Source organism: Triticum aestivum, chromosome 3D, assembly GCF_018294505.1.
Source record: "Triticum aestivum cultivar Chinese Spring chromosome 3D, IWGSC CS RefSeq v2.1, whole genome shotgun sequence".
NCBI lineage: Eukaryota > Viridiplantae > Streptophyta > Magnoliopsida > Poales > Poaceae > Triticum > Triticum aestivum.
Window position 1 is genome coordinate 605,315,692 of NC_057802.1, and position 23,673 is coordinate 605,339,364.

Consider the following 23,673-nt stretch of genomic DNA (forward strand, 5'->3'; position numbering starts at 1 on the left):
TTATGTGTCCTCAGGCTGGGGTAGTGAGAAGAGGGGTGACCGGCCGGAAAGTTAGATGATTTGGAATGATGAGGGGTGATTAGAGATTACATTTTAAATTGAGTAGTGATGAGAGGTGATTAGGATTGACATCTTACTATTGTTAGAAAAACAACAAGTGCGGACTTGGAAACGAGGGGGAATAGAACCCGAAAGTTAAGCGTGCTCAGGCTAGGTTAGTGAGAGGGTGGGTGACCGGCCGGGAAGTTAGATGATTTGGAATGATGAGGGGTGATTAGAGATTACAGATTAAATTGAGCAATGATGAGGGGTAATTAGGGAAAATGTAAAACGGCTGTAACTTTTGCATACGATGTCAGAAAAAATGTATAATATATGAAAATGTTCAGCACGAAAATCCGCATCCAATTTTGACAGCCTACGGCCTGTTTGCATATTTTTAGAATCCTCGAATTCTAAAAGGAAAAAAAGTTATGCTCAAATTTCAGTTTTTTTTAATTTTGGTTATATCCGGTCAAACTATGGTCAAACTACTTATTCAAGAAGTACTAGTGGTACTAAATAATTATTCAAGAATATTAGTGTTACTAAATAATTATTTCAGTTTTTTTGAATTTTGGTCAAATCTGGTCAAACTGTGGTCAAACTACTTATTCAAGAAGTATTAGTGTTACTAAATATTTATTCAAGAATATTAGTGTTACTAAATAATTATTTCATTTTTTTGAATTTTGGTCAAATCTGGTCAAACTGTGGTCAAATCATGGTCAAACTATGGCCAAACTACTTATTCAAGGAATATTAGTGTTACTAAATAATTATTGTTTTTTAGAATAATAGTTTCAAACTCAAACAGTGAAACATGTGACTTAATGCTCAAGCTAAACTCCTGAGGGTTAATAGGATTGACATCTTACTATTTGTCAGGAAAACAACAAGTGCGGGCTCGGAAACGAAGGGGAATAGACCCCGGAAGTTAAGTGTGCTCAGGCTGGGGTAGTGAGAGGATGGGTCACCGGCCGGGAACTTAGATGATTTGGAATGATGAGGGGTGATTAGAGATTACGGATTAAATTGAGGAGTTATGAGGGGTGATTAGGATTGACATCTTACTATTGTTAAAAAACAACAAGTGCAGACTTGGAAACGAGGGGGAATAGAACCCAAAAGTTAAGCGTGCTCATGCTGGGGTAGTGAGAGGCTGGGTGACCGGCCGGGAAGTAAGATGATTTGGAATGATGAGGGGCGATTAGAGATTACAGATTAAATTGAGCAATGATGAGGGGTAATTAGGGAAAATGTAAAACGGCTATAAATTTTGCATACGATGTCAGAAAAAAACGTATAATATATCAAAATGTTCAGCACGAAAATCCGCATCTGATTTTGACGCCTATGGCCTGTTTGCAAATTTTTAGAATCCTCAAATTCTAAAAGGAAAAAAAATTATGCTCAAATTTCAGTTTTTTTTAATTTTGGTTATATCTGGTCAAACTATTTATTCAAGAAGTAGTAGTGGTACTAAATAATTATTATAGAATATTAGTGTTACTAAATAATTATTTCAGTTTTTTTGAATTTTGGTCAAATCTGGTCAAACTACTTATTCAAGAAGTATTAGTGTTACTAAATAATTATTTTATTTTTTTTGAATTTTGGTCAAATCTGGTCAAACTATGGTCAAATCATGGTCAAACTATGGTCAAACTACTTATTCAAAGAATATTAGTGTTACTAAATAATTATTGTTTTTTAGAATAATAGTTTCAAACTCAAACAGTGAAACATGTGACTTAATGCTCAAGCTAAACTCCTGAGGGTTAATAGGATTGACATCTTACTATTTGTCAGGAAAACAACAAGTGTAGACTTGGAAACGAGGGGGAATAGACCCCGGAAGTTAAGTGTGTGCAGGCTGGGGTAGTGAGAGGATGGGTGACCGGCCGGGAGCTTAGTTGATTTGTAATGATGAGGGGTGATTAGAGATTACAGATTAAATTGAGTAGTGATGAGGGGTGATTAGGATTGACATCTTAGTATTGTTAGAAAAACAACAAGTGCGGACTTGGAAACAAGGGGGAATAGAACCCGACAGTTAAGCGTGCTTAGGCTGGGGTAGTGAGAGGCTAGGTGACCGGCCGGGAAGTTAGATGATTTGGAATGATGAGGGGTGATTAGAGATTACAGATTAAATTGAGCAATGATGAGAGGTAACTAGGGAAAATGTAAAACGGTATAACTTTTGCATACGATGTCAGAAAAAAGTATAATATATCAAAATGTCCAGCACGAAAATCCGCATCCGATTTTGACGGACTACGGCCTGTTTGCATATTTTTAGAATCCTCAAAGTCTAAAAGGAAAAAAAGTTATGCTCAAATTTCAGTTTTTTTTATTTTGGTTTTATCTGGTCAAACTATGGTCAAACTACTTATTCAAGAAGTACTAGTGGTACTAAATAATTATTCAAGAATATTAGTGTTACTAAATAATTATTTCACTTTTTTTGAATTTTGGTCAAATCTGGTCAAACTGTGGTCAAACTGCTTATTCAAGAAGTATTAGTGTTACTAAATAATTATTCAAGAATATTAGTGTTACTAAATAATTATTGTTTTTTAGAATAATAGTTTCAAACTCAAATAGTGAAACGTGTGACTTAACGCTCAAGTTAAACTCCTGAGTGTCAATAGGAGTGACATCTTACTATTTGTCAGGAAAACAACAAGTGCAGACTTGGAAACGAGGGGGAATAGACCCCGGAAGTTAAGTGTGCTCAGGCTGGGGTAGTGAGAGGATGGGTGACCGGCCGGGAACATAGATGATTTGGAATGATGAGGGGTGATTAGAGATTACGGATTAAATAGAGCAGTGATGAGGGGTGATTAGGATTGACATCTTACTATTGTTAGAAAAACAAAAAGTGCGGACTTGGAAACGAGGTGGAATAGAACCCGAAAGTTAAGCGTGCTCAGGCTGGGGTAGTGAGAGGCTGGGTGACCGGCCGGGAAGTTAGATGATTTGGAATTATGAGGGGCGATTAGAGATTACAGATTAAATTGAGCAATGATGAGGGGTAATTAGGGAAAATGTAAAACCGCTATAAATTTTGCATACGATGTCAGAAAAAAAACGTATAATATATCCAAATGTTCAGCACGAAAATCCGCATCCGATATTGATGGCCTATGGCCTGTTTGCAAATTTTTAGAATCCTCAAATTCTAAAAGGAAAAAAAGTTATGCACAAATTTCTGTTTTTTAATTTTGGTTATATCTGGTCAAACTATGGCCAAACTACGTATTCAAGAAGTACTAGTGGTACTAAATAATTATTCAAGAATATTAGTGTCACTAAATAATTATTTCAGTTTTTTTATTTTGTCAAATCTGGTCAAACTGTGGTCAAACTACTTATTCAAGAAGTATTAGTGTTACTAAATAATTATTCAAGAATATTATTGTTACCAAATAATTATTTTATTTTATTTGAATTTTGGTCAAATCTGGTCAAACTGTGGTCAAATCATGGTCAAACTACTTATTCAAAGAATATTAGTGTTACAAAATAATTATTGTTTTTTAGAATAATAGTTTCAAACTCAAACAGTGAAACATGTGACTTAATGCTCAAGCTAAACTCCTGAGGGTTAATAGGATTGACATCTTACTATTGTCAGGAAAACAACAAGTGCAGACTTGGAAACGAGGGGGAATAGACCCCGGAAGTTAAGTGTGCTCAGGCTGGGGTAGTGAGAGGACGGGTGACCGGCCGTAAAGTTAGATGATTTGGAATGATGAGGGGTGATTAGAGATTATAGATTAAATTGAGTAGTGTTGAGGGGTGATTAGAATTGACATCTTACTATTGTTAGAAAACCAACAAGTGCGGACTTGGAAACGAGGGGGAATAGAACCCGAAAGTTAAGCCTGCTCAGGCTGGGGTAGTGAGAGGCTGGGTGACCGGCCGGGAAGTTAGATGATTTGAAATCATGAGGGGTGATTAGAGATTACAAATTAAATTGAGCAATGATGAGGGGTAATTAGGGAAAATGTAAAACGGCTATAACTTTTGCATACGATGTCTGAAAAAAAGTATAATATATCAAAATGTTCAGCACAAAAATCCGCATCCGATTTTGACGGCCTACGGCCTGTTTGCAAATTTTTAGAATCCTCAAATTCTAAAAGGAAAAAAAGTTATGCACAAATTTTAGTTTTTTTTAATTTTGGTTATATCTGGTCAAACTATGGTCAAACTAATTATTCAAGAAGTACTAGTGGTACTAACTAATTATTCAAGAATATTAGTGTTACTAAATAATTATTTCAGTTTTTTTGAATTTTGGTCAAATCTGGTCAAACTGTGGTCAAACTACTTATTCAAGAAGTATTAGTGTTACTACATCATTATTCAAGAATATTAGTGTTACTAAATAATTATTTCATTTTCTTTTAATGTTGGTCAAATCTGGTCAAACTGTGGTCAAATCGTGGTCAAACTATGGCCAAACTACTTATTCAAGGAATATTAGTGTTACTAAATAATTATTGTTTTTTAGAATAATATTTCAAACTCAAACAGTGAAACATGTGACTTAATGCTCCAGCTAAACTCCTGAGGGTTAATAGGATTAACATCTTACTATTTATCAGGAAAACAACAAGTGCAGACTTGGAAACGAGGGGGAATAGACCCCGGAAGTTAAGTGTGCTCAGGCTGGGGTAGTGAGAGGATGGGTGACCGGCCGGGAACTTAGATGATTTGGAATGATGAGGGTGATTAGATATTACGGATTAAATTGAGCAGTGATGAGGGGTGATTAGGATTGACATCTTACTATTGTTAAAAAACAACAAGTGCGGACTTGGAAACGAGGGGGAATAGAACCCGAAAGTTAAGCGTGCTCAGGCTGGGGTAGTGAGAGGCTGGGTGACCGGCCGGGAAGTTAGATCATTTGGAATGATGAGGGGCGATTAGAGATTAAAGATTAAATTGAGCAATAATGAGGGGTAATTAGGGAAAATGTAAAACGGCTATAAATTTTGCATACGATGTCAGAAAAAAACGTTTAATATATCAAAATGTTCAGCACGAAAATCCGCATCCGATTTTGATGGCCTATGGCCTGTTTGCAAATTTTTAGAATCCTCAAATTCTAAAAGGAAAAAAAGTTATGCACAAATTTTAGTTTTTTTAATTTTGGTTATATCTGGTCAAACTATGGCCAAACTACTTATTCAAGAAGTACTAGTGGTACTAAATAATTATTCAAGAATATTAGTGTTACTAAATAATTATTTCTGTTTTTTTTAATTTTGTCAAATCTGGTCAAACTGTGGTCAAACTACTTATTCAAGAAGTATTAGTGTTACTAAACAATTATTCAAGAATATTATTGTTACCAAATAATTATTTTATTTTTTTTGAATTTTGGTCAAATCTGGTCAAACTGTGGTCAAATCATTGTCAAACTATGGTCAAACTACTTATTCAAAGAATATTAGTGTTACTAAATAATTATTGTTTTTTAGAATAATAGTTTCAAACTCAAACAGTGAAACATGTGACTTAATGCTCAAGCTAAACTCCTGAGGGTTAATAGGATTGACATCTTACTATTGTCAGGAAAACAACAAGTGCAGACTTGGAAACGAGGGGGAATAGACCCCGGAAGTTAAGTGTGCTCAGGCTGGGGTAGTGAGAGGATGGGTGACCCGCCAGAAAGTTAGATGATTTGGAATGATGAGGGGTGATTAGAGATTATTGATTAAATTGAGTAGTGATGAGGGGTGATTAGGATTGACATCTTACTATTGTTAGAAAAACAACAAGTGCGGAGTTGGAAACGAGGGGGAATAGAACCCGAAAGTTAAGCGTGCTCAGGCCGGGGTAGTGAGAGGCTGGGTGACCGGCCGGGAAGTTAGATGATTTGGAATGATGAGGGGTGATTAGAGATTACAGATTAAATTGAGCAATGATGAGGGGTAATTAGGGAAAATGTAAAACGGCTATAACTTTTGCATACGATGTAGAAAAAACGTATAATATATGAAAATGTTCAGCACGAAAATCCGCATCCGATTTTGACGGCCTACGGCCTGTTTGCAAATTTTTAGAATCCTCAAATTCTAAAAGGAAAAATAGTTATGCTCAAATTTCAGTTTTTTTTAATTTTGGTTATATCTGGTCAAACTATGGTCAAACTACTTATTCAAGAAGTACTAGTGGTACTAAATAATTATTAAAGAATATTAGTGTTACTAAATAATTATTTCAATTTTTTTGGATTTTGGTCAAATCTGGTCAAACTGTGGTCAAACTACTTATTCAAGAAGTATTAGTGTTACTAAATAATTATGCAAGAATATTAGTGTTACTAAATAATTATTTCATTTTTTTGAATTTTGGTCAAATCTGGTCAAACTGTGGTCAAATCGTGTCAAACTATGGCCAAACAACTTATTCAAGGAATATTAGTGTTACTAAATAATTATTGTTTTTTAGAATAATAGTTTCAAACTCAAACAGTGAAACATGTGACTTAATGCTCCAGCTAAACTCCTGAGGGTTAATAGGATTGACATCTTACTATTTGTCAGGAAAACAACAAGTGCAGACTTGGAAACGAGGGGGAATAGACCCCGGAAGTTAAGTGTGTGCAGGCTGGGGTAGTGAGAGGATGGGTGACCCGCCGGGAACTTAGACGATTTGGAATGATGAGGGGTGATTAGAGATTACAGATTAAATTTAGCAGTGATGAGGGGTGATTAGGATTGACATATTACTATTGTTAGAAAAACAACAAGTGCGGACTTGGAAACGAGGGGGAATAGAACCCGAAAGTTAAGCGTGCTCAGGCTGGGGTAGTGAGAGGCTGGGTGACCGGCCGGAAAGTTAGATGATTTGAAATGATGAGGGGTGATTAGAGATTACAAATTAAATTGAGCAATGATGAGGGGTAATTAGGGAAAATGTAAAACGGCTATAAGTTTTGCATACAGTGTCAGAAAAAAACGTATAATATATCAAAAGGTTCAGCACAAAAATCCGCATCCGAATTTGACGGCCTACGGCCTGTTTGCAAATTTTTAGAATCCTCAAATTCTAAAAGGAAAAAAAGTTATGCACAAGTTTTGGTTTTTTTTAATTTTGGTTATATCTGGTCAAACTATGGTCAAACTACTTATTCAAGAAGTACTAGTGGTACTAAATAATTATTCAAGAATATTAGTGTTACTAAATAATTATTTCAGTTTTTTTGAATTTGGTCAAATCTGGTCAAACTGTGGTCAAACTACTTATTCAAGAAGTATTAGTGTTACTAAATAATTATTCAACAATATTAGTGTTACTAAATAATTATTTCATTTTTTTTGAATTTTGGTCAAATCTGGTCAAACTGTGGTCAAATCGTGGTCAAACTATGGCCAAACTACTTATTCAAGGAATATTAGTGTTACTAAATAATTATTGTTTTTTAGAATAATATTTCAAACTCAAACAGTGAAACATGTGACTTAATGCTCCAGCTAAACTCCTGAGGGTTAATAGGATTGACATCTTACTATTTGTCAGGAAAACAACAAGTGCAGACTTGGAAACGAGGGGGAATAGACCCCGGAAGTTAAGTGTGTGCAGGCTGGGGTAGTGAGAGGATGGGTGACCGGCCGGGAACTTAGATGATTTGGAATGATGAGGGGTGATTAGAGATTACAGATTAAATTTAGCAGTGATGAGGGGTGATTAGGATTGACATATTACTATTGTTAGAAAAACAACAAGTGCGGACTTGGAAACGAGGGGGAATAGAACCCGAAAGTTAAGCGTGCTCAGGCTGGGGTAGTGAGAGGCTGGGTGACCGGCCGGGAAGTTAGATGATTTGGAATGATGAGGGCGATTAGAGATTACAGATTAAATTGAGCAATGATGAGGGGTAATTAGGGAAAATGTAAAACGGCTATAAATTTTGCATACGACGTGAGAAAAAAAACGTATAATATATCAAAATGTTCAGCACGAAAATCCGCATTCGATTTTGACGGCCTATGGCCTGTTTGCAAATTTTTAGAATCCTCAAATTCTAAAAGGAAAAAAAGTCATGCACAAATTTCAGTTTTTTTTATTTTTGTTATATCTGGTCAAACTATGGCCAAACAACTTATTCAAGAAGTACTAGTGGAACTAAATAATTATTCAAGAATATTAGTGTTACTAAATAATTATTTCTGTTTTTTTGAATTTTTGTCAAATCTGGTCAAACTGTGGTCAAACTACTTACTCAAGAAGTATTAGTGTTACTAAATAATTATTCATGAATATTATTGTTACCACATAATTATTTTATTTTTTTGAATTTTGGTCAAATCTGGTCAAACTGTTGTGAAATCATGGTCAAACTATGGTCAAACTACTTATTCAAAGAATATTAGTGTTACTAAATAATTATTGTTTTTTTTAGAATAATAGTTTCAATCTCAAACAGTGAAACATGTGACTTAATGCTCAAGCTAAACTCCTGAGGGTTAATAGGATTGATATCTTACTATTGTCAGGAAAACAACAAGTGCAGACTTTGAAACGAGGGGGAATAGACCTCGGAAGTTATGTGTCCTCAGGCTGGGGTAGTGAGAAGAGGGGTGACCGGCCGGAAAGTTAGATGATTTGGAATGATGAGGGGTGATTAGAGATTACATATTAAATTGAGTAGTGATGAGAGGTGATTAGGATTGACATCTTACTATTGTTAGAAAAACAACAAGTGCGGACTTGGAAACGAGGGGGAATAGAACCCGAAAGTTAAGCGTGCTCAGGCTAGGTTAGTGAGAGGGTGGGTGACCGGCCGGGAAGTTAGATGATTTGGAATGATGAGGGGTGATTAGAGATTACAGATTAAATTGAGCAATGATGAGGGGTAATTAGGGAAAATGTAAAACGGCTGTAACTTTTGCATACGATGTCAGAAAAAATGTATAATATATGAAAATGTTCAGCACGAAAATCCGCATCCAATTTTGACAGCCTACGGCCTGTTTGCATATTTTTAGAATCCTCGAATTCTAAAAGGAAAAAAAGTTATGCTCAAATTTCAGTTTTTTTTAATTTTGGTTATATCCGGTCAAACTATGGTCAAACTACTTATTCAAGAAGTACTAGTGGTACTAAATAATTATTCAAGAATATTAGTGTTACTAAATAATTATTTCAGTTTTTTTGAATTTTGGTCAAATCTGGTCAAACTGTGGTCAAACTACTTATTCAAGAAGTATTAGTGTTACTAAATATTTATTCAAGAATATTAGTGTTACTAAATAATTATTTCATTTTTTTGAATTTTGGTCAAATCTGGTCAAACTGTGGTCAAATCATGGTCAAACTATGGCCAAACTACTTATTCAAGGAATATTAGTGTTACTAAATAATTATTGTTTTTTAGAATAATAGTTTCAAACTCAAACAGTGAAACATGTGACTTAATGCTCAAGCTAAACTCCTGAGGGTTAATAGGATTGACATCTTACTATTTGTCAGGAAAACAACAAGTGCGGGCTTGGAAACAAGGGGGAATAGACCCCGGAAGTTAAGTGTGCTCAGGCTGGGGTAGTGAGAGGATGGGTGACCGGCCGGGAACTTAGATGATTTGGAATGATGAGGGGTGATTAGAGATTACGGATTAAATTGAGGAGTTATGAGGGGTGATTAGGATTGACATCTTACTATTGTTAAAAAACAACAAGTGCAGACTTGGAAACGAGGGGGAATAGAACCCAAAAGTTAAGCGTGCTCATGCTGGGGTAGTGAGAGGCTGGGTGACCGGCCGGGAAGTAAGATGATTTGGAATGATGAGGGGCGATTAGAGATTACAGATTAAATTGAGCAATGATGAGGGGTAATTAGGGAAAATGTAAAACGGTTATAAATTTTGCATACGATGTCAGAAAAAAACGTATAATATATCAAAATGTTCAGCACGAAAATCCGCATCCGATTTTGACGCCTATGGCCTGTTTGCAAATTTTTAGAATCCTCAAATTCTAAAAGGAAAAAAAATTATGCTCAAATTTCAGTTTTTTTTAATTTTGGTTATATCTGGTCAAACTATTTATTCAAGAAGTAGTAGTGGTACTAAATAATTATTATAGAATATTAGTGTTACTAAATAATTATTTCAGTTTTTTTGAATTTTGGTCAAATCTGGTCAAACTACTTATTCAAGAAGTATTAGTGTTACTAAATAATTATTTTATTTTTTTTGAATTTTGGTCAAATCTGGTCAAACTATGGTCAAATCATGGTCAAACTATGGTCAAACTACTTATTCAAAGAATATTAGTGTTACTAAATAATTATTGTTTTTTTAGAATAATAGTTTCAAACTCAAACAGTGAAACATGTGACTTAATGCTCAAGCTAAACTCCTGAGGGTTAATAGGATTGACATCTTACTATTTGTCAGGAAAACAACAAGTGTAGACTTGGAAACGAGGGGGAATAGACCCCGGAAGTTAAGTGTGTGCAGGCTGGGGTAGTGAGAGGATGGGTGACCGGCCGGGAGCTTAGTTCATTTGTAATGATGAGGGGTGATTAGAGATTACAGATTAAATTGAGTAGTGATGAGGGGTGATTAGGATTGACATCTTAGTATTGTTAGAAAAACAACAAGTGCGGACTTGGAAACAAGGGGGAATAGAACCCGACAGTTAAGTGTGCTTAGGCTGGGGTAGTGAGAGGCTAGGTGACCGGCCGGGAAGTTAGATGATTTGGAATGATGAGGGGTGATTAGAGATTACAGATTAAATTGAGCAATGATGAGGGGTAACTAGGGAAAATGTAAAACGGTATAACTTTTGCATACGATGTCAGAAAAAAGTATAATATATCAAAATGTCCAGCACGAAAATCCGCATCCGATTTTGACGGACTACGGCCTGTTTGCATATTTTTAGAATCCTCAAAGTCTAAAAGGAAAAAAAGTTATGCTCAAATTTCAGTTTTTTTTATTTTGGTTTTATCTGGTCAAACTATGGTCAAACTACTTATTCAAGAAGTACTAGTGGTACTAAATAATTATTCAAGAATATTAGTGTTACTAAATAATTATTTCACTTTTTTTGAATTTTGGTCAAATCTGGTCAAACTGTGGTCAAACTGCTTATTCAAGAAGTATTAGTGTTACTAAATAATTATTCGAGAATATTAGTGTTACTAAATAATTATTGTTTTTTAGAATAATAGTTTCAAACTCAAATAGTGAAACGTGTGACTTAACGCTCAAGTTAAACTCCTGAGTGTCAATAGGAGTGACATCTTACTATTTGTCAGGAAAACAACAAGTGCAGACTTGGAAACGAGGGGGAATAGACCCCGGAAGTTAAGTGTGCTCAGGCTGGGGTAGTGAGAGGATGGGTGACCGGCCGGGAACTTAGATGATTTGGAATGATGAGGGGTGATTAGAGATTACGGATTAAATAGAGCAGTGATGAGGGGTGATTAGGATTGACATCTTACTATTGTTAGAAAAACAAAAGTGCGGACTTGGAAACGAGGTGGAATAGAACCCGAAAGTTAAGCGTGCTCAGGCTGGGGTAGTGAGAGGCTGGGTGACCGGCCGGGAAGTTAGATGATTTGGAATTATGAGGGGCGATTAGAGATTACAGATTAAATTGAGCAATGATGAGGGGTAATTAGGGAAAATGTAAAACCGCTATAAATTTTGCATACGATGTCAGAAAAAAAACGTATAATATATCCAAATGTTCAGCACGAAAATCCGCATCCGATATTGATGGCCTATGGCCTGTTTGCAAATTTTTAGAATCCTCAAATTCTAAAAGGAAAAAAAGTTATGCACAAATTTCAGTTTTTTTAATTTAGGTTATATCTGGTCAAACTATGGCCAAACTACGTATTCAAGAAGTACTAGTGGTACTAAATAATTATTCAAGAATATTAGTGTCACTAAATAATTATTTCAGTTTTTTTTATTTTGTCAAATCTGGTCAAACTGTGGTCAAACTACTTATTCAAGAAGTATTAGTGTTACTAAATAATTATTCAAGAATATTATTGTTACCAAATAATTATTTTATTTTATTTGAATTTTGGTCAAATCTGGTCAAACTGTGGTCAAATCATGGTCAAACTATGGTCAAGCTACTTATTCAAAGAATATTAGTGTTACAAAATAATTATTGTTTTTTAGAATAATAGTTTCAAACTCAAACAGTGAAACATGTGACTTAATGCTCAAGCTAAACTCCTGAGGGTTAATAGGATTGACATCTTACTATTGTCAGGAAAACAACAAGTGCAGACTTGGAAACGAGGGGGAATAGACCCCGGAAGTTAAGTGTGCTCAGGCTGGGGTAGTGAGAGGACGGGTGACCGGCCGTAAAGTTAGATGATTTGGAATGATGAGGGGTGATTAGAGATTATAGATTAAATTGAGTAGTGTTGAGGGGTGATTAGAATTGACATCTTACTATTGTTAGAAAACCAACAAGTGCGGACTTGGAAACGAGGGGGAATAGAACCCGAAAGTTAAGCCTGCTCAGGCTGGGGTAGTGAGAGGCTGGGTGACCGGCCGGGAAGTTAGATGATTTGAAATGATGAGGGGTGATTAGAGATTACAAATTAAATTGAGCAATGATGAGGGGTAATTAGGGAAAATGTAAAACGGCTATAACTTTTGCATACGATGTCTGAAAAAAAAGTATAATATATCAAAATGTTCAGCACAAAAATCCGCATCCGATTTTGACGGCCTACGGCCTGTTTGCAAATTTTTAGAATCCTCAAATTCTAAAAGGAAAAAAAGTTATGCACAAATTTTAGTTTTTTTTAATTTTGGTTATATCTGGTCAAACTATGGTCAAACTAATTATTCAAGAAGTACTAGTGGTACTAACTAATTATTCAAGAATATTAGTGTTACTAAATAATTATTTCAGTTTTTTTGAATTTTGGTCAAATCTGGTCAAACTACTTATTCAAGAAGTATTAGTGTTACTAAATAATTATTCAAGAATATTAGTGTTACTAAATAATTATTTCATTTTCTTTTAATGTTGGTCAAATCTGGTCAAACTGTGGTCAAATCGTGGTCAAACTATGGCCAAACTACTTATTCAAGGAATATTAGTGTTACTAAATAATTATTGTTTTTTAGAATAATATTTCAAACTCAAACAGTGAAACATGTGACTTAATGCTCCAGCTAAACTCCTGAGGGTTAATAGGATTAACATCTTACTATTTATCAGGAAAACAACAAGTGCAGACTTGGAAACGAGGGGGAATAGACCCCGGAAGTTAAGTGTGCTCAGGCTGGGGTAGTGAGAGGATGGGTGACCGGCCGGGAACTTAGATGATTTGGAATGATGAGGGTGATTAGATATTACGGATTAAATTGAGCAGTGATGAGGGGTGATTAGGATTGACATCTTACTATTGTTAAAAAACAACAAGTGCGGACTTGGAAACGAGGGGGAATAGAACCCGAAAGTTAAGCGTGCTCAGGCTGGGGTAGTGAGAGGCTGGGTGACCGGCCGGGAAGTTAGATCATTTGGAATGATGAGGGGCGATTAGAGATTAAAGATTAAATTGAGCAATAATGAGGGGTAATTAGGGAAAATGTAAAACGGCTATAAATTTTGCATACGATGTCAGAAAAAAACGTTTAATATATCAAAATGTTCAGCACGAAAATCCGCATCCGATTTTGATGGCCTATGGCCTGTTTGCAAATTTTTAGAATCCTCAAATTCTAAAAGGAAAAAAAGTTATGCACAAATTTTAGTTTTTTTAATTTTGGTTATATCTGGTCAAACTATGGCCAAACTACTTATTCAAGAAGTACTAGTGGTACTAAATAATTATTCAAGAATATTAGTGTTACTAAATAATTATTTCTGTTTTTTTTAATTTTGTCAAATCTGGTCAAACTGTGGTCAAACTACTTATTCAAGAAGTATTAGTGTTACTAAACAATTATTCAAGAATATTATTGTTACCAAATAATTATTTTATTTTTTTTGAATTTTGGTCAAATCTGGTCAAACTGTGGTCAAATCATTGTCAAACTATGGTCAAACTACTTATTCAAAGAATATTAGTGTTACTAAATAATTATTGTTTTTTAGAATAATAGTTTTCAAACTCAAACAGTGAAACATGTGACTTAATGCTCAAGCTAAACTCCTGAGGGTTAATAGGATTGACATCTTACTATTGTCAGGAAAACAACAAGTGCAGACTTGGAAACGAGGGGGAATAGTCCCCGGAAGTTAAGTGTGCTCAGGCTGGGGTAGTGAGAGGATGGGTGACCCGCCAGAAAGTTAGATGATTTGGAATGATGAGGGGTGATTAGAGATTATTGATTAAATTGAGTAGTGATGAGGGGTGATTAGGATTGACATCTTACTATTGTTAGAAAAACAACAAGTGCGGAGTTGGAAACGAGGGGGAATAGAACCCGAAAGTTAAGCGTGCTCAGGCCGGGGTAGTGAGAGGCTGGGTGACCGGCCGGGAAGTTAGATGATTTGGAATGATGAGGGGTGATTAGAGATTACAGATTAAATTGAGCAATGATGAGGGGTAATTAGGGAAAATGTAAAACGGCTATTACTTTTGCATACGATGTCAGAAAAAACGTATAATATATGAAAATGTTCAGCACGAAAATCCGCATCCGATTTTGACGGCCTACGGCCTGTTTGCAAATTTTTAGAATCCTCAAATTCTAAAAGGAAAAATAGTTATGCTCAAATTTCAGTTTTTTTTAATTTTGGTTATATCTGGTCAAACTATGGTCAAACTACTTATTCAAGAAGTACTAGTGGTACTAAATAATTATTAAAGAATATTAGTGTTACTAAATAATTATTTCAATTTTTTTGGATTTTGGTGAAATCTGGTCAAACTGTGGTCAAACTACTTATTCAAGAAGTATTAGTGTTACTAAATAATTATGCAAGAATATTAGTGTTACTAAATAATTATTTCATTTTTTTTGAATTTTGGTCAAATCTGGTCAAACTGTGGTCAAATCGTGTCAAACTATGGCCAAACAACTTATTCAAGGAATATTAGTGTTACTAAATAATTATTGTTTTTTAGAATAATAGTTTCAAACTCAAACAGTGAAACATGTGACTTAATGCTCCAGCTAAACTCCTGAGGGTTAATAGGATTGACATCTTACTATTTGTCAGGAAAACAACAAGTGCAGACTTGGAAACGAGGGGGAATAGACCCCGGAAGTTAAGTGTGTGCAGGCTGGGGTAGTGAGAGAATGGGTGACCCGCCGGGAACTTAGACGATTTGGAATGATGAGGGGTGATTAGAGATTACAGATTAAATTTAGCAGTGATGAGGGGTGATTAGGATTGACATATTACTATTGTTAGAAAAACAACAAGTGCGGACTTGGAAACGAGGGGAATAGAACCCGAAAGTTAAGCGTGCTCAGGCTGGGGTAGTGAGAGGCTGGGTGACCGGCCGGAAAGTTAGATGATTTGGAATGATGAGGGGTGATTAGAGATTACAAATTAAATTGAGCAATGATGAGGGGTAATTAGGGAAAATGTAAAACGGCTATAACTTTTGCATACGATGTCAGAAAAAAAACGTATAATATATCAAAAGGTTCAGCACAAAAATCCGCATCCGAATTTGACGGCCTACGGCCTGTTTGCAAATTTTTAGAATCCTCAAATTCTAAAAGGAAAAAAAGTTATGCACAAGTTTTGGTTTTTTTTAATTTTGGTTATATCTGGTCAAACTATGGTCAAACTACTTATTCAAGAAGTACTAGTGGTACTAAATAATTATTCAAGAATATTAGTGTTACTAAATAATTATTTCAGTTTTTTTGAATCTTGGTCAAATCTGGTCAAACTGTGGTCAAACTACTTATTCAAGAAGTATTAGTGTTACTAAATAATTATTCAACAATATTAGTGTTACTAAATAATTATTTCATTTTTTTTGAATTTTGGTCAAATCTGGTCAAACTGTGGTCAAATCGTGGTCAAACTATGGCCAAACTACTTATTCAAGGAATATTAGTGTTACTAAATAATTATTGTTTTTTAGAATAATATTTCAAACTCAAACAGTGAAACATGTGACTTAATGCTCCAGCTAAACTCCTGAGGGTTAATAGGATTGACATCTTACTATTTGTCAGGAAAACAACAAGTGCAGACTTGGAAACGAGGGGGAATAGACCCCGGAAGTTAAGTGTGTGCAGGCTGGGGTAGTGAGAGGATGGGTGACCGGCCGGGAACTTAGATGATTTGGAATGATGAGGGGTGATTAGAGATTACAGATTAAATTTAGCAGTGATGAGGGGTGATTAGGATTGACATATTACTATTGTTAGAAAAACAACAAGTGCGGACTTGGAAACGAGGGGGAATAGAACCCGAAAGTTAAGCGTGCTCAGGCTGGGGTAGTGAGAGGCTGGGTGACCGGCCGGGAAGTTAGATGATTTGGAATGATGAGGGTGATTAAAGATTACAAATTAAATTGAGCAATGATGTGGGGTAATTAGGGAAAATGTAAAACGGCTATAACGTTTGCATACGATGTCAGAAAAAAAACGTATAATATATCAAAAGGTTCAGCACAAAAATCCGCATCCGAATTTGACGGCCTACGGCCTGTTTGCAAATTTTTAGAATCCTCAAATTCTAAAAGGAAAAAAAGTTATGCACAAGTTTTGGTTTTTTTTAATTTTGGTTATATCTGGTCAAACTATGGTCAAACTACTTATTCAAGAAGTACTAGTGGTACTAAATAATTATTCAAGAATATTAGTGTTACTAAATAATTATTTCAGTTTTTTTGAATTTTGGTCAAATCTGGTCAAACTGTGGTCAAACTACTTATTCAAGAAGTATTAGTGTTACTAAATAATTATTCAACAATATTAGTGTTACTAAATAATTATTTCATTTTTTTTGAATTTTGGTCAAATCTGGTCAAACTGTGGTCAAATCGTGGTCAAACTATGGCCAAACTACTTATTCAAGGAATATTAGTGTTACTAAATAATTATTGTTTTTTAGAATAATATTTCAAACTCAAACAGTGAAACATGTGACTTAATGCTCCAGCTAAACTCCTGAGGGTTAATAGGATTGACATCTTACTATTTGTCAGGAAAACAACAAGTGCAGACTTGGAAACGAGGGGGAATAGACCCCGGAAGTTAAGTGTGTGCAGGCTGGGGTAGTGAGAGGATGGGTGACCGGCCGGGAACTTAGATGATTTGGAATGATGAGGGGTGATTACAGATTACAGATTAAATTTAGCAGTGATGAGGGGTGATTAGGATTGACATATTACTATTGTTAGAAAAATAACAAGTGCGGACTTGGAAACGAGAGGGAATAGAACCCGAAAGTTAAGCGTGCTCAGGCTGGGGTAGTGAGAGGCTGGGTGACCGGCCGGGAAGTTAGATGATATGGAATGATGAGGGGTGATTAGAGATTACAAATTAAATTGAGCAATGATGAGGGGTAATTAGGGAAAATGTAAAACGGCTATAACTTTTGCATACGATGTCAGAAAAAAAACGTATAATATATCAAAAGGTTCAGCACAAAAATCCGCATCCGAATTTGACGGCCTACGGCCTGTTTGCAAATTTTTAGAATCCTCAAATTCTAAAAGGAAAAAAAGTTATGCACAAGTTTTGGTTTTTTTTAATTTTGGTTATATCTGGTCAAACTATGGTCAAAACTACTTATTCAAGAAGTACTAGTGGTACTAAATAATTATTCAAGAATATTAGTGTTACTATATAATTATTTCAGTTTTTTTGAATTTTGGTCAAATCTGGTCAAACTGTGGTCAAACTACTTATTCAAGAAGTATTAGTGTTACTAAATAATTATTCAACCATATTAGTGTTACTAAATAATTATTTCATTTTTTTTTTGAATTTTGGTCAAATCTGGTCAAACTGTGGTCAAATCGTGGTCAAACTATGGCCAAACTACTTATTCAAGGAATATTAGTGTTACTAAATAATTATTGTTTTTTAGAATAATATTTCAAACTCAAACAGTGAAACATGTGACTTAATGCTCCAGCTAAACTCCTGAGGGTTAATAGGTTGACATCTTACTATTTGTCAGGAAAACAACAAGTGCAGACTTGGAAACGAGGGGGGAATAGACCCCGGAAGTTAAGTGTGCTCAGGCTGGGGTAGTGAGAGGATGGGTGACCGGCCGGGAACTTAGATGATTTGGAATGATGAGGGTGATTAGAGATTACGGATTAAATTGAGCAGTTATGAGGGGTGATTAGGATTGACATCTTAGTCAAACTAGTTATTCAAAGAATATTAGTGTTACTAAATAATTATTGTTTTTTAGAATAATAGTTTCAGAATCAAACAGTGAAACCTGTGACTTAATGCTCAAGCTAAACTCCTAAGGGTTAATAGGATTGACATCTTACTATTGTCAGCAAAACAACAAGTGCAGACTTGGAAACGAGGGGGAATAGACCCCGGAAGTTAAGTGTGCTCAGGCTGGGGTAGTGAGAGGATGAGTGACCAGCCGGAAAGTTAGATGATTTGGAATGATGAGGGGTGATTAGAGATTACAGATTAAATTTAGCAGTGATGAGGGGTGATTAGGATTGACATATTACTATTGTTAGAAAAACAACAAGTGCGGACTTGGAAACGAGGGGGAATAGAACCCGAAAGTTAAGCGTGCTCAGGCTGGGGTAGTGAGAGGCTGGGTGACCGGACGGGAAGTTAGATGATTTGGAATGATGAGGGGTGATTAGAGATTACAGATTAAATTGAGCAATGATGAGGGGTAATTAGGGAAAAGGTAAAACGGCTATAACTTTTGCCTATGATGTTAGAAAAAAAACGTATAATATATCAAAATGTTCAGCACGAAAATCCGCATCTGATTTTGCGGCCTATGGCCTATTTGCAAATTTTTAGAATCCTCAAATTCCAAAAGGAAAAAAAGTTATGCTCAAATTTCTGTTTTTTTTTATTTTGGCTATATCTGGTCAAACTATGGTGAAAATACTTATTCAAGAAGTACTAGTGGTACTAAATAATTATTCAAGAATATTAGTGTTACTAAATAATTATTTCAGTTTTTTTGAATGTTGGTCAAATCTGGTCAAACTGTGGTCAAACTACTTATTCAAGAAGTATTAGTGTTACTAAATAATTATTCAAGAATATTAGTGTTACTAAATAATTATTTCATTTTTTTGAATTTTGGTCAAATCTGGTCAAACTACTTATTCTATTGTTTTTTAGAATAATAGTTTCAAATTCAAATAGTGAAACATGTGACTTAATGCTCAAGCTAAACTCCTGAGGGTTAATAGGATTGACATCTTACTATTGTCAGGAAAACAACAAGTGCAGACATGGAAACGAGGGGGAATAGACCCCGGAAGTTAAGTGTGCTCAGGCTGGGGTAGTGAGAGGATGGGTGACCGGCCGGGAAGTTAGATGATTTGGAATGTGAGGGGTGATTAGAGATTACAGATTAAATTGAGCAGTGATGAGGGATGATTAGGATTGACATCTTACTATTGTTTGAAAAACAACAAGTGCGGACTTGGAAACGAGGGGGAATAGAACCCGAAAGTTAAGCGTGTTCAGGCCGGGGTAGTGAGAGGCTGGGTGACCGGCCGGGAAGTTAGATGATTTGGAATGATGAGGGGTGATTAGAGATTACAGATTAAATTGAGCAATGATGAGGGGTAATTAGGGAAAATGTAAAACGGCTATAAATTTTCCATACGATGTCAGAAAAAAACATGTAATATATCAAAATGTTCAGCACGAAAATCCACATCCGATTTTGACGGCCTATGGCCTGTTTGCAAATTTTTAGAATCCTCAAATTCTAAAAGGAAAAAAAGTTATGCTCAAATTTTAGTTTTTTTAATTTTGGTTATATCTGGTCAAACTATGGCCAAACTACTTATTCAAGAAGTACTAGTGGTACTAAATAATTATTCAAGAATATTAGTGTTACTAAATAATTATTTCAGTTTTTTTGAATTTTGGTCAAATCTGGTCAAACTGTGGTCAAACTACTTATTCAAGAAGTATTAGTGTTACTAAATAATTATTCAAGAATATTAGTGTTACGAAATAATTATTTTGTTTTTTTTGAATTTTGGTCAAACTGTGGTCAAATCATGGTCAAACTACGGCCAAACTACTTATTCAAAGAATATTAGTGTTACAAAATAATTATCGTTTTTTAGATTAATAGTTTCAAACTCAAACAGTGAAACATGTGACTTAATGCTCAAGCTAAACTCCTGAGGGTTAATAGGATTGACATCTTATTATTGTCAGGAAAACAACAAGTGCAGACTTGGAAACGAGGGGGAATAGACCCCGAAAGTTAAGTGTGCTCAGGCTGGGGTAGTGAGAGGATGGGTGACCGGCCGGAAAGTTAGATGATTTGGAATGATGAGGGGTGATTTGAGATTACAGATTAAATTGAGTAGTGATGAGGGGTGATTAGGATTGACATCTTACTTATGTTAGAAAAACAACAAGTGCGGACTTGGAAACGAGGGGGAATAGAACCCGACAGTTAAGCGTGCTTAGGCTGGGGTAGTGAGAGGCTAGGTGACCGGCCGGGAAGTTAGATGATTTGGAATGATGAGGGGTGATTAGAGATTACAGATTAATTGAGCAATGATGAGGGGTAACTAGGGAAAATGTAAAACGGCTATAACTTTTGCATACGACGTCAGAAAAAACGTATAATATATCAAAATGTCCTGCACGAAAATCCGCATCCGATTTTGACGGCCTACGGCCTGTTTGCATATTTTTAGAATCCTCAAATTCTAAAAGGAAAAAAAGTTATGCTCAAATTTCAGTTTTATTTAATTTTGGTTATATCTGGTCAAACTATGGTCAAACTCCATATTCAAGAAGTACTAGTGGTACTAAATAATTATTCAAGAATATTAGTGTTACTAAATAATTATTTCAGTTTTTTTGAATTTTGGTCAAATCTGGTCAAACTGTGGTCAAACTACTTATTCAAGAAGTATTAGTGTTACTAAATAATTATTCAACAATATTAGTGTTACTAAATAATTATTTCATTTTTTTTGAATTTTGGTCAAATCTGGTCAAACTGTGGTCAAATCGTGGTCAAACTATGGCCAAACTACTTATTCAAGGAATATTAGTGTTACTAAATAATTATTGTTTTTTAGAATAATATTTCAAACTCAAACAGTGAAACATGTGACTTAATGCTCCAGCTAATCTCCTGAGGGTTAATAGGATTGACATCTTACTATTTGTCAGGAAAACAACAAGTGCAGACTTGGAAACGAGGGGGAATAGACCCCGGAAGTTAAGTGTGTGCAGGCTGGGGTAGTGAGAGGATGGGTGACCGGCAGGGAACTTAGATGATTTGGAATGATGAGGGGTGATTAGAGATTACAGATTAAATTTAGCAGTGATGAGGGGTGATTAGGATTGACATATTACTATTGTTAGAAAAACAACAAGTGCGGACTTGGAAACGAGAGGGAATAGAACCCGAAAGTTAAGCATGCTCAGGCTGGGGTAGTGAGAGGCTGGGTGACCGGCCGGGAAGTTAGATGATATGGAATGATGAGGGGTGATTAGAGATTACAAATTAAATTGAGCAATGATGAGGGGTAATTAGGGAAAATGTAAAACGGCTATAACTTTTGCATACGATGTCAGAAAAAAAAGTATAATATATCAAAAGGTTCAGCACAAAAATCCGCATCCGAATTTGACGGCCTACGGCCTGTTTGCAAATTTTTAGAATCCTCAAATTCTAAAAGGAAAAAAAGTTATGCACAAGTTTTGGTTTTTTTTAATTTTGGTTATATCTGGTCAAACTACTTATTCAAGAAGTACTAGTGGTACTAAATAATTATTCAAGAATATTAGTGTTACTAAATAATTATTTCAGTTTTTTTGAATTTTGGTCAAATCTGGTCAAACTGTGGTCAAACTACATATTCAAGAAGTATTAGTGTTACTAAATAATTATTCAACAATATTAGTGTTACTAAATAATTATTTCATTTTTTTTTGAATTTTGGTCAAATCTGGTCAAACTGTGGTCAAATCGTGGTCAAACTATGGCCAAACTACTTATTCAAGGAATATTAGTGTTACTAAATAATTATTGTTTTTTAGAATAATATTTCAAACTCAAACAGTTAAACATGTGACTTAATGCTCCAGCTAAACTCCTGAGGGTTAATAGGATTGACATCTTACTATTTGTCAGGAAAACAACAAGTGCAGACTTGGAAACGAGGGGGAATAGACCCCGGAAGTTAAGTGTGCTCAGGCTGGGGTAGTGAGAGGATGGGTGACCGGCCGGGAACTTAGATGATTTGGAATGATGAGGGTGATTAGAGATTACGGATTAAATTGAGCAGTTATGAGGGGTGATTAGGATTGACATCTTAGTCAAACTACTTATTCAAAGAATATTAGTGTTACTAAATAATTATTGTTTTTTAGAATAATAGTTTCAGACTCAAACAGTGAAACATGTGACTTAATGCTCAAGCTAAACTCCTAAGGGTTAATAGGATTGACATCTTACTATTGTCAGCAAAACAACAAGTGCAGACTTGGAAACGAGGGGGAATAGACCCCGGAAGTTAAGTGTGCTCAGGCTGGGGTAGTGAGAGGATGGGTGACCAGCCGGAAAGTTAGATGATTTGGAATGATGAGGGGTGATTAGAGATTACAGATTAAATTTAGCAGTGATGAGGGGTGATTAGGATTGACATATTACTATTGTTAGAAAAACAACAAGTGCGGACTTGGAAACGAGGGGGAATAGAACCCGAAAGTTAAGCGTGCTCAGGCTGGGGTAGTGAGAGGCTGGGTGACCGGACGGAAAGTTAGATGATTCGGAATGATGAGGGGTGATTAGAGATTACAGATTAAATTGAGCAATGATGAGGGGTAATTAGGGAAAAGGTAAAACGGCTATAACTTTTGCCTATGATGTTAGAAAAAAACGTATAATATATCAAAATGTTCAGCACGAAAATCCGCATCTGATTTTGCGGCCTATGGCCTATTTGCAGATTTTTAGAATCCTCAAATTCCAAAAGGAAAAAAGTTATGCTCAAATTTCTGTTTTTTTTAATTTTGGCTATATCTGGTCAAACTATGGTGAAAATACTTATTCAAGAAGTACTAGTGGTACTAAATAATTATTCAAGAATATTAGTGTTACTAAATAATTATTTCAGTTTTTTTGAATGTTGGTCAAATCTGGTCAAACTGTGGTCAAACTACTTATTCAAGAAGTATTAGTGTTACTAAATAATTATTCAAGAATATTAGTGTTACTAAATAATTATTTCATTTTTTTGAATTTTGGTCAAATCTGGTCAAACTACTTATTCTATTGTTTTTTAGAATAATAGTTTCAAATTCAAATAGTGAAACATGTGACTTAATGCTCAAGCTAAACTCCTGAGGGTTAATAGGATTGACATCTTACTATTGTCAGGAAAACAACAAGTGCAGACATGGAAACGAGGGGGAATAGACCCCGGAAGTTAAGTGTGCTCAGGCTGGGGTAGTGAGAGGATGGGTGACCGGCCGGGAAGTTAGATGATTTGGAATGTGAG